Source organism: Pituophis catenifer, unplaced genomic scaffold (genome assembly GCF_029215685.1).
Source record: "Pituophis catenifer annectens isolate HBS135680 unplaced genomic scaffold, rPitCat1.0.hap2 SCAF_6, whole genome shotgun sequence".
In the NCBI taxonomy this organism is placed as follows: Eukaryota; Metazoa; Chordata; class Lepidosauria; order Squamata; family Colubridae; genus Pituophis; species Pituophis catenifer.
Genome location: NW_027256886.1, coordinates 28,429,719 through 28,437,942, shown reverse-complemented (window position 1 = coordinate 28,437,942; position 8,224 = coordinate 28,429,719).

Genomic DNA, 8,224 nt, shown 5'->3' with positions numbered 1-8,224 from the left:
TTCTGATTAACAAGCTCAATTGCTCTTCCCCAACAACTGCTGATTGGAATCAGTCATTCAGGTATGAATGGAACAACTCTGGATCATTGCCTCTACCCTCCTACCACCCCACCTCTGCTACTTTCAAAGTCAGCCCAGAAGGATTATTGTTGATAGCATTAAATGCTGTTGAGAGGTCCAATGGCTGCCTAAAAATTAAAACAAATTCTCTCTCTCTCTTTCTCCCCACACATATGCACACCCACCCACACCCACGCCCAGTGCTTATGCTTGCAATAAATGCTATACATTCACATTAACCATCTAAACGGATATATTGGATTGGGTAAGCACAAAATATCAGCTTTGGAATTTAATCAGTTTAACTGAAATTAAGTGAATCAAAATATTTTCAGTTTAAAAAAGGACTGTAGCAACCATTAGGATGATTTGAATGCAAGCAATCTCAAAGCATTATAAGCTCAAAATACAATATTCGTAAGATTACAGTATATTTTATAAAATCAGGGATTTGTCTAAAACCAACAATATTTAAGTCAAATTAGACTAGTTTAGCATTATCCATTCAAACCAGTAGAACCCTTTCACAGATGAACATAAGGAAAATCCTCTGGATTAAACCAAAGGTCTATTAGAGTAGGACCTAAACTTTCCATGAAATCGAATTCTTCATGGAGGCCCAATGGCTCTTTGTAATATCCCCTTCCCATACAATGCTACTGAATGGTACGTTGCTTCTGATAATAGTGTTTCCTTATGGTCTCAAGTAATTTTTGTTGTAGTTACATATACTAATACTAATTCAGAAAAGGCAGACCAGATCTTTAATATATATGCTCTTCAATCAAATAAAATACACTCCTTAAAAAACCCTTAGTTGAAAAAATGCTCACATCAGTTTTTGCACTATGCCCCTAGACTAGAACCAGTATGTAGAATTTTATACTTTATTATCAGCATTTTAATAAAGATGATATTAGCATTTTAGCATGGCAATCTGTGCCTCCTTTTGAAAATCAGGAAACCATATTTTTCCTTTGAGCCAAAGCCATTTCTTTTGATGTGCAAAACTCGCCTTTGCAGGGATCTTGTATCAGACAATAGGGCTGAAGTCCTCGATTAAAGATGCAAGTGTTAAAATACAAACCTGGGTGGGAAAGGAGATGTAACCTATTTTAAGTGTCTCTCTCTTTTCTCATGTCTAATGAAACAAAGCCTATTGCATATCAACGTCTATTATTGTTGATTTGTTGCTTTCTGATTCATCACAGATATCAAATATTATGTATCATTTGTTTTTTTATACCGAACAAGATAAATTGTCTAATGATGAATGCTAGTTTATTTTTAATTTTTAGAGACTGTTCATTAATGTATACATAGGACAAGTGATTAAAATTAAAATTAGCTGAAATTAGAATTTTTTTTTTAGAATTAGATTTCTTTTTTTTATTATTGGCCAAGTATAATAAGGACATAAGGAATTTGTCTTGGTGCATATATTCTCAGTGTACATAAAAGAACAATTACAGACAGAATGCCCAAAAGACCTGAATGTGTTTGACATAGTTATAAAGATCATTATTTAGGTTAGATAGCTTTATTGATTAGCCTATAGGCCATATCAAAGCACAAGGTTCAAACACATATTACCAATAAAATCCTATACAAACAATTTAAAATAACAGTAGGGTAAAATACAATAGTTATAGGATAAGATACAATATAATTTAATACATAAATATATAAAATAGAATAAAATGACATAAAATTATATTTCAGTGTCACCCTTATAATCTACCCCAATCAGTCCGACGTATGCAGATCTCAACCGAACCATTTTGTTTAAGTACTGTGCTGTGTTAAATGTTATTTTCAGGTTCTGGCCACACATAAAGTAAGTTGTTTTGATATGGAGATCCCAATGGGTCATTTTTTTGGTATATAGACCAAGGTACCTGTCTCTCACCCCTTTATACAAGCAACAATCAAATAGGATGTGAGCCAGGTCTTCTACCTCTGCCGCTCCGCAAATGCAGAGACGCTCATTGTAGGGTATAGAATGGAATCTCCCATATCTGACCATTGTGTCAAGCTGTTCGAATCTCACTCGCGTAAATATCTCCCTAAGATGTTTTGGCAGTTGTAATATAAAGATCTTTATCAGTATTTATTAATAATTGTTAAGAGAAAGCTATTTTGCCTCTGGATATGAAAAGAAATCTGAAGATTGTGTTACTTTTTTTTCTTACTTCTAGGTTTGGCATATACATAGAACATTTCTAATTGACTCTTACTAGAGAAAACTCTCATAATACGTTGTTAATATATTTTACAAGAAAAACATTGAACACTGACATGTATGTGAAAAAGAAAAGGGGAAACATGTATTATACAGATTTTAAGATTAAAAATAAGAATTACACCTTTGGGGCCTTCAACTATTTTATATTTAAATAATTCAAAATACTTCCAAACACAAGAGAGGTTGTGGGAATAACATAATTAAAACTTCTACTGTAAGCCGTCTTGTAGAGAACTTAAAAAGGCATACAGTAGAGTACAAGGAGAAAGAGACAAAGGAAGATACAGACAGCCCCCAGGTTAAGTTTATCTTTAATTCGAATTTGTATCTACAGTAAGTCAGGACCCATATTTACAAGCAGTCTGTCTAGTACTAAAAATGGAATGGTATTCTCCATCTTCCAGTTGACAAACAGCTGAAACTGTGCAGTATTTTTATGAAACATTGAAAGAAGGTTGCATATTCAGCGGTTTTTATGAAGCATAAAAACATTGCATGACTTCAGTGATTCATTGGCTCAAAGAAGAACACCGTACACCATTTTTAGTAGTAGGCAGCCCACTTGTAAGTACAAGTTGTTAAGTCAAACATTTTATAGGACTGCTTGTACCAAGGAAGAAGCAGAAATCTGATCACATGATATATATGTGCTCTAAGATAACCAGGAATGAATCTGAAGAAAACAACTTAAAATACATGCAACTTAAAGGAAAGTTGCCTTATTGTAAGTGTGAACAGGTTGCCAAGCACACCAGATTATGATCATGTGGCTGCAGAGATGGTGGCACAATGTTTTGCAATGGCTGGAAGTGCTTTATCTCCCATAAAATACCCTTTCTGAGGCCATTGTAATTTCAGACATTTATTAAACAAAAGGTCATAAATCGAGGACTACCTATAAAATGGATCATCATTTGACTACATTGCTTGATGACAGTAATCTCAGTGATCCTAGTTGCCATGGTTAACCAAATCCAACCCAATCATTAGGCAAGGACCCACTCCAAACCATACCATTCCTGATTTGGTTCTTCTCAAACCTGCATAAACTGTGACTGCTTCAATTCTCCCCACCCAACTCACTTGCCCCATCTCTGCCCTTTCTGTACCATTGTATTCCATTGTCATGTCTACCATCACTACCCCACCCTCTTTGGTGTGAGTGTCATGTTCTTGCAGCACCAGAGTGCTGGGCTTTGTGCTACTTCCCCCCCCCGCCCCATGGATCTTCCTCCTTTACTCTGCCTTACTCTGTCCTCTGGTGGGCTTGCCAACATCTCAAGCTTCATGAAATGGGGGCTCTGTCAGCATTGGGCTCAATTTATTCCTTGATTCCCTCACTTCCTGCTCTTCCTCCTCCTCCTTTTCCATACTGGGGCTACACTAGAGGCAGAAGGCCATGCGTGCCTGCAAAATAAGTAGAATGTGAATGATAGGGCCTCCAATTCCACTGCTACTATATTGGTGTTGGGTGCATTGAAGTGCTTCTGGGTTGAAAGAATGTGACATCCCTGTTGCTGGGAGGATGCCCAGTTGGGGAGGTCCTTTCATGTCCCCATGAAGTTGCCCACAAAAGCGATACCCATCCATACCCATCACCTACTTTTGAATTGCTGGGTCAGCAGAAGCAGGAGCATGTGATGGGAACTTACCCCATCCCACAGTAGCAACCAGATCTCGAATGTGAGCTGGCCGATCATCAGCCCAGCTGTCAACTTGCAAAGCTTTCAAGCCATGAGCAGGAGGAAGGGAGAACCGAAGTGAATTCCATACATTCTTTCTGACCGCAATAAGAAGGAGGGTGTTAGGTTTCACAGCCGGCCAAAGTGGTTAATTGGAGAATGTGATTTATGACATGGCCAGAGAGGAGGGGAGAGACAGGGTCATAGGGAACGTAAATCTACGTGGCATCAGTTCTAACTGCATCTGAGTATTGTCGGAATGGTGCTCCTAATAAATTACTATATTTCCTTTGAAGTTTGGCTCATGGCTCATGAATTAATTAGGGCATCTTTCGGAAACTTGACACCAGCATCTTAACCTCGAGAACCACTGTGCCTCTTCCAATTTCACAAAGGAAATGATATACTACACTCTACAGGTTTATGTGAATAATCTATTAAAACTCTATATTTAAATAAAAATTCTACATTTTTGTACCTTTATCTGAAGTAAAAAAGACTACAAAAAGAATCCTTACTGCCACCTTGAGAAACACTTTTGCAAGTGTTAAAAGAGCACAATGGGGGAATATCAGTCAAACAATTCAAATATATCTTGAAGCCAAAAGATTATCTTTGACCTAGTGCTCCGGAAACTGCATTCATTTCCCAGAACCACAATACGAATTTTAAAATAAACCCGTTTACTTACCAAAGATGGATTTTTTGAGGGGAATGATACAGGGAAAGTTTTTAAAATTCAAAAACAACTCTTACTGAAACAAAGATTTTAACATCTACTCATTTCAAAGCACTATCTATACCTATAACAATCTACAATTATTATAAATTTTCTTAAGAGACTTTCTCTCTTTTCCCTAATCTCCTTTATAGACAGGCATGAATTGTCCACACATGTGTAAATTAACTACATGTGTGTAAAGTAACCTATTCTTGGCTTCTTTCTCAGCTGTGGATTATGGAGAAAATTCAGCAACTGGAGTTATAGCTATTTCTTAGCCAACTTTTCCTTGAGTTTAGTGTACATTTTTACCCTAAAGTTTATCCTAAATTATGAGGACTGTAAATATGCTAATAAAAACTATAGCTATGATACATTTCCTGTACCAAAGATCTAGTAATAGCAACTTTAAAGCCTAACAGTGTTTTCACTCTCAGCCTCCCACACCAGAGATTTAAAGAAGGCTCATTTTTAGTTTCATTCTAGTATTCTATTGCTGTGCCACTGTGCCAAGTTTAAACCTTGTTTATCTAATTGCAACTGCAGTTATTCAAATCTGTAGTTGAGCACTGAAATTTCATGCTGCTTCCTTCACATCCACATTGTATAATACGATATAGTCCATAATGTTGTATGTTACTAATACTGAGCCGGACTAGAAACTTCATAAAATGGATCATTTGTGCTAAATTTCATTTCATTCATTCATTCATTCATTCATTCATTCATTCATTCATTCATTCATTCATTTATTTATCAAACTTCTATACCGCCCTACTCCCGAAGGACTCAGGGCGGTGAACAGCCAAGATAAAATACAGATAATACAAATATTAAAAATCCCTTAAAATTATTAAATATTTTGGCCGAAACACAGATTAAAACACCCAATTTATACAATCACGAATTAAAAGTTTAAAAGAGGAGAGTTTTAATAGAATAGATTTTAATAGAATAAATCACTGTTTGATGATAGACATCCAACTCTTCATCTCCAATCTATTGTTATTGGTTGCAGATATAAGCACTTTTCATGTGATATTTATCTGTATGCTTGGAACTGAGCATTTTAAGCAATACTAGTATTTTGTTTGCTGATGTCGCGTATCATATTGGCCTACCGGAAGACAAATATGATGCAGAAATGTTGATAGTGTTTTAATGTTATTTTCTTATACTAAAGGCTATAATTATGCAGAACTATATTCTTATTTAAATTTAACTTTTTTTGTGAATAAGATTTTATTTAGACTGAGAAAGCTGTGTTTTCTCTTGAATGCAGAACAGATGCTAGGTTTCATGCCGTTGCTTTTGCTCTACTGCCATCTGCTGTAAAGATAAAGAATACTGATTACAAGATGAATTCTTATAAAGAACTAGTTCAAAATACAGATCAAAATTATCTTGACACTTGTCCCAAAGGTGCTTTTTTCAAGAGGCAACTGGACTTTCTTGTTTTTCTTTGAAGACGTTTCGCTTCTCATCCAAGAATTTCATTTCTCAGAGCTGAAGAAGCTTCTTGGATGAGAAGTGAAACGTCTTCAAAGAAAAACAAGAAAGTCCAGTTGCCTCTTGAAAAAAGCACCTTTGGGACAATCATGACCTGGATGACTGAGAATCTCCATAGATATCTTGACCTTTTTCTTCCATTTTAGTTCAAGGAATGTTCACTTGCAACAAAACTTACTGTATAAAACATAATGCAGATGGAATACTCCCTAATTTCTGATTTGTTCAAATGTAAGAAGCCTGGTTGTATATCATATTTCAGAGTTCCTCCATTGTCTCAGTTAAAAAAGGACTTTTGTATACAAATGCCTTTGGGTTAGTCTTGTCTTCAGGCAAATACAGAAATGTGAGTCCATTGTCTTGGAACAGATTTGCCATAGCTTTTTTCTTAGGGGTAAGAGGAAGTGGTTGGCCAAGGTTACCCAATTGACTTTGTGCCTAAAACAGGACCACAATTCATAATATCTTCATTTCTAGCCCAGTGCCTTTAACCACTTCACCAAACTGGTTCTCAAAATATGGGCAATAGATGAGTACTATTCCCATGGGGTAGGATGAATTGGGAACGGGACTTCTATCTCACTGAGAATAAAATTGTGGAAGTGAAGTTTTTTCATTGAATGTTTTGATTACTACAAGAAATGGGTTTGTGATAATGCAGAGTTCAAAATGAATTGATGCAAAAACAGCAAGTGTCAAGTTTCATCTTAAATAACTGGCAGATAAAGTGGATTGGAATTAGGTGTTGGGCTATATTAGTATTTTGAAGAATGTTGGTTTGAATGCAGCATAATATAGATTATTAGATGATAACTTTAAAATTAAATATCTCCAGATAACCTTTGTAGAAATATTTATTTATTTATTTATTTTTATTTTATTTATTTTATTAAATTTCTATACCGCCCTTCTCCCGAAGGACTCAGGGCGGTGAACAGCCACGAGATAAAACACATAAATACAAAAAATTTAAAATGAATTAAAAACGAATTAAATAATTTGGCTGAATTTAAAATACCCCATAATTTAAAACAAATTAAAATTTACATTTAAAAAATTTACATTTAAAAAGAGGAGAAGATTTAGGCCAGGCCAGCTTGATGGAATAAAAAAGTCTTAAGCGCGCGACGGAAGGTGCACAGATCTGGGATCCTCCGTATCTCCGGGGAGAGCTCATTCCAGATCGTAGGTGCCCCCACAGAGAAGGCCCTCCCCCTAGGGGCCGTCAGTCGACATTGTTTGGCCGACGGCACCCAGAGGAGCCCCTCTCTATGGGAGCATACTGGCCGGTGGGAGGCTATTGGTGGTAGCAAGCGGTCCCGTAGATAACCAGGTCCTAAGCCATGGAGCGCTTTAAAGGTGATAACCAGAACCTTGAAGCACGCTCGTGTTTGAGAGTTCTTGAAATCAGGAAATAAAAAATACAATTCTGCATCACTACGGTGTCCAGAATTGAACTGACAGGAAACAGAGTCCAGACTGCTATGAAATTAATCATGCACTGTATGTAAATGAAAAATTGCCAAAAATGACTCATTTGATTTCAACAAAGGAAGTTACAGAGAATAGTTAAACAGAAACAATTAAAATAAGATTGATAAAAACAGAAATGGTCAAATGTTATTCCAACATCTACAATTATAAATTAAACGTTGAGTTAAAGGCTCTGGATAGGATTGTGCCCATGCGACCTCTCCTAACCCATAGACCTCTTTGTCCAACATGGTATATGGAGAAATTGAGAGGGATGAAATGGATGAAAAGATGCCAAGAGTGCTGCTGGCAGAAGACAAGGGACAAACTCAATCGAACATGGGTAAGACCTGCTATTAAGGTCTAACTCTTGGCGATTTTGGTGGTGAAGAATAAGTACTTCTCCACACTAATTGTGTCTACAGCTGATTACCCAATAAACCTCTTTATGGTGAGCTGTCTTCTCCTGGGGAAGGAGCATAGAGAGATCCACCTGAAGAGGTGAGTTGAGGAATTTGCTGATTTTCTGGAAGA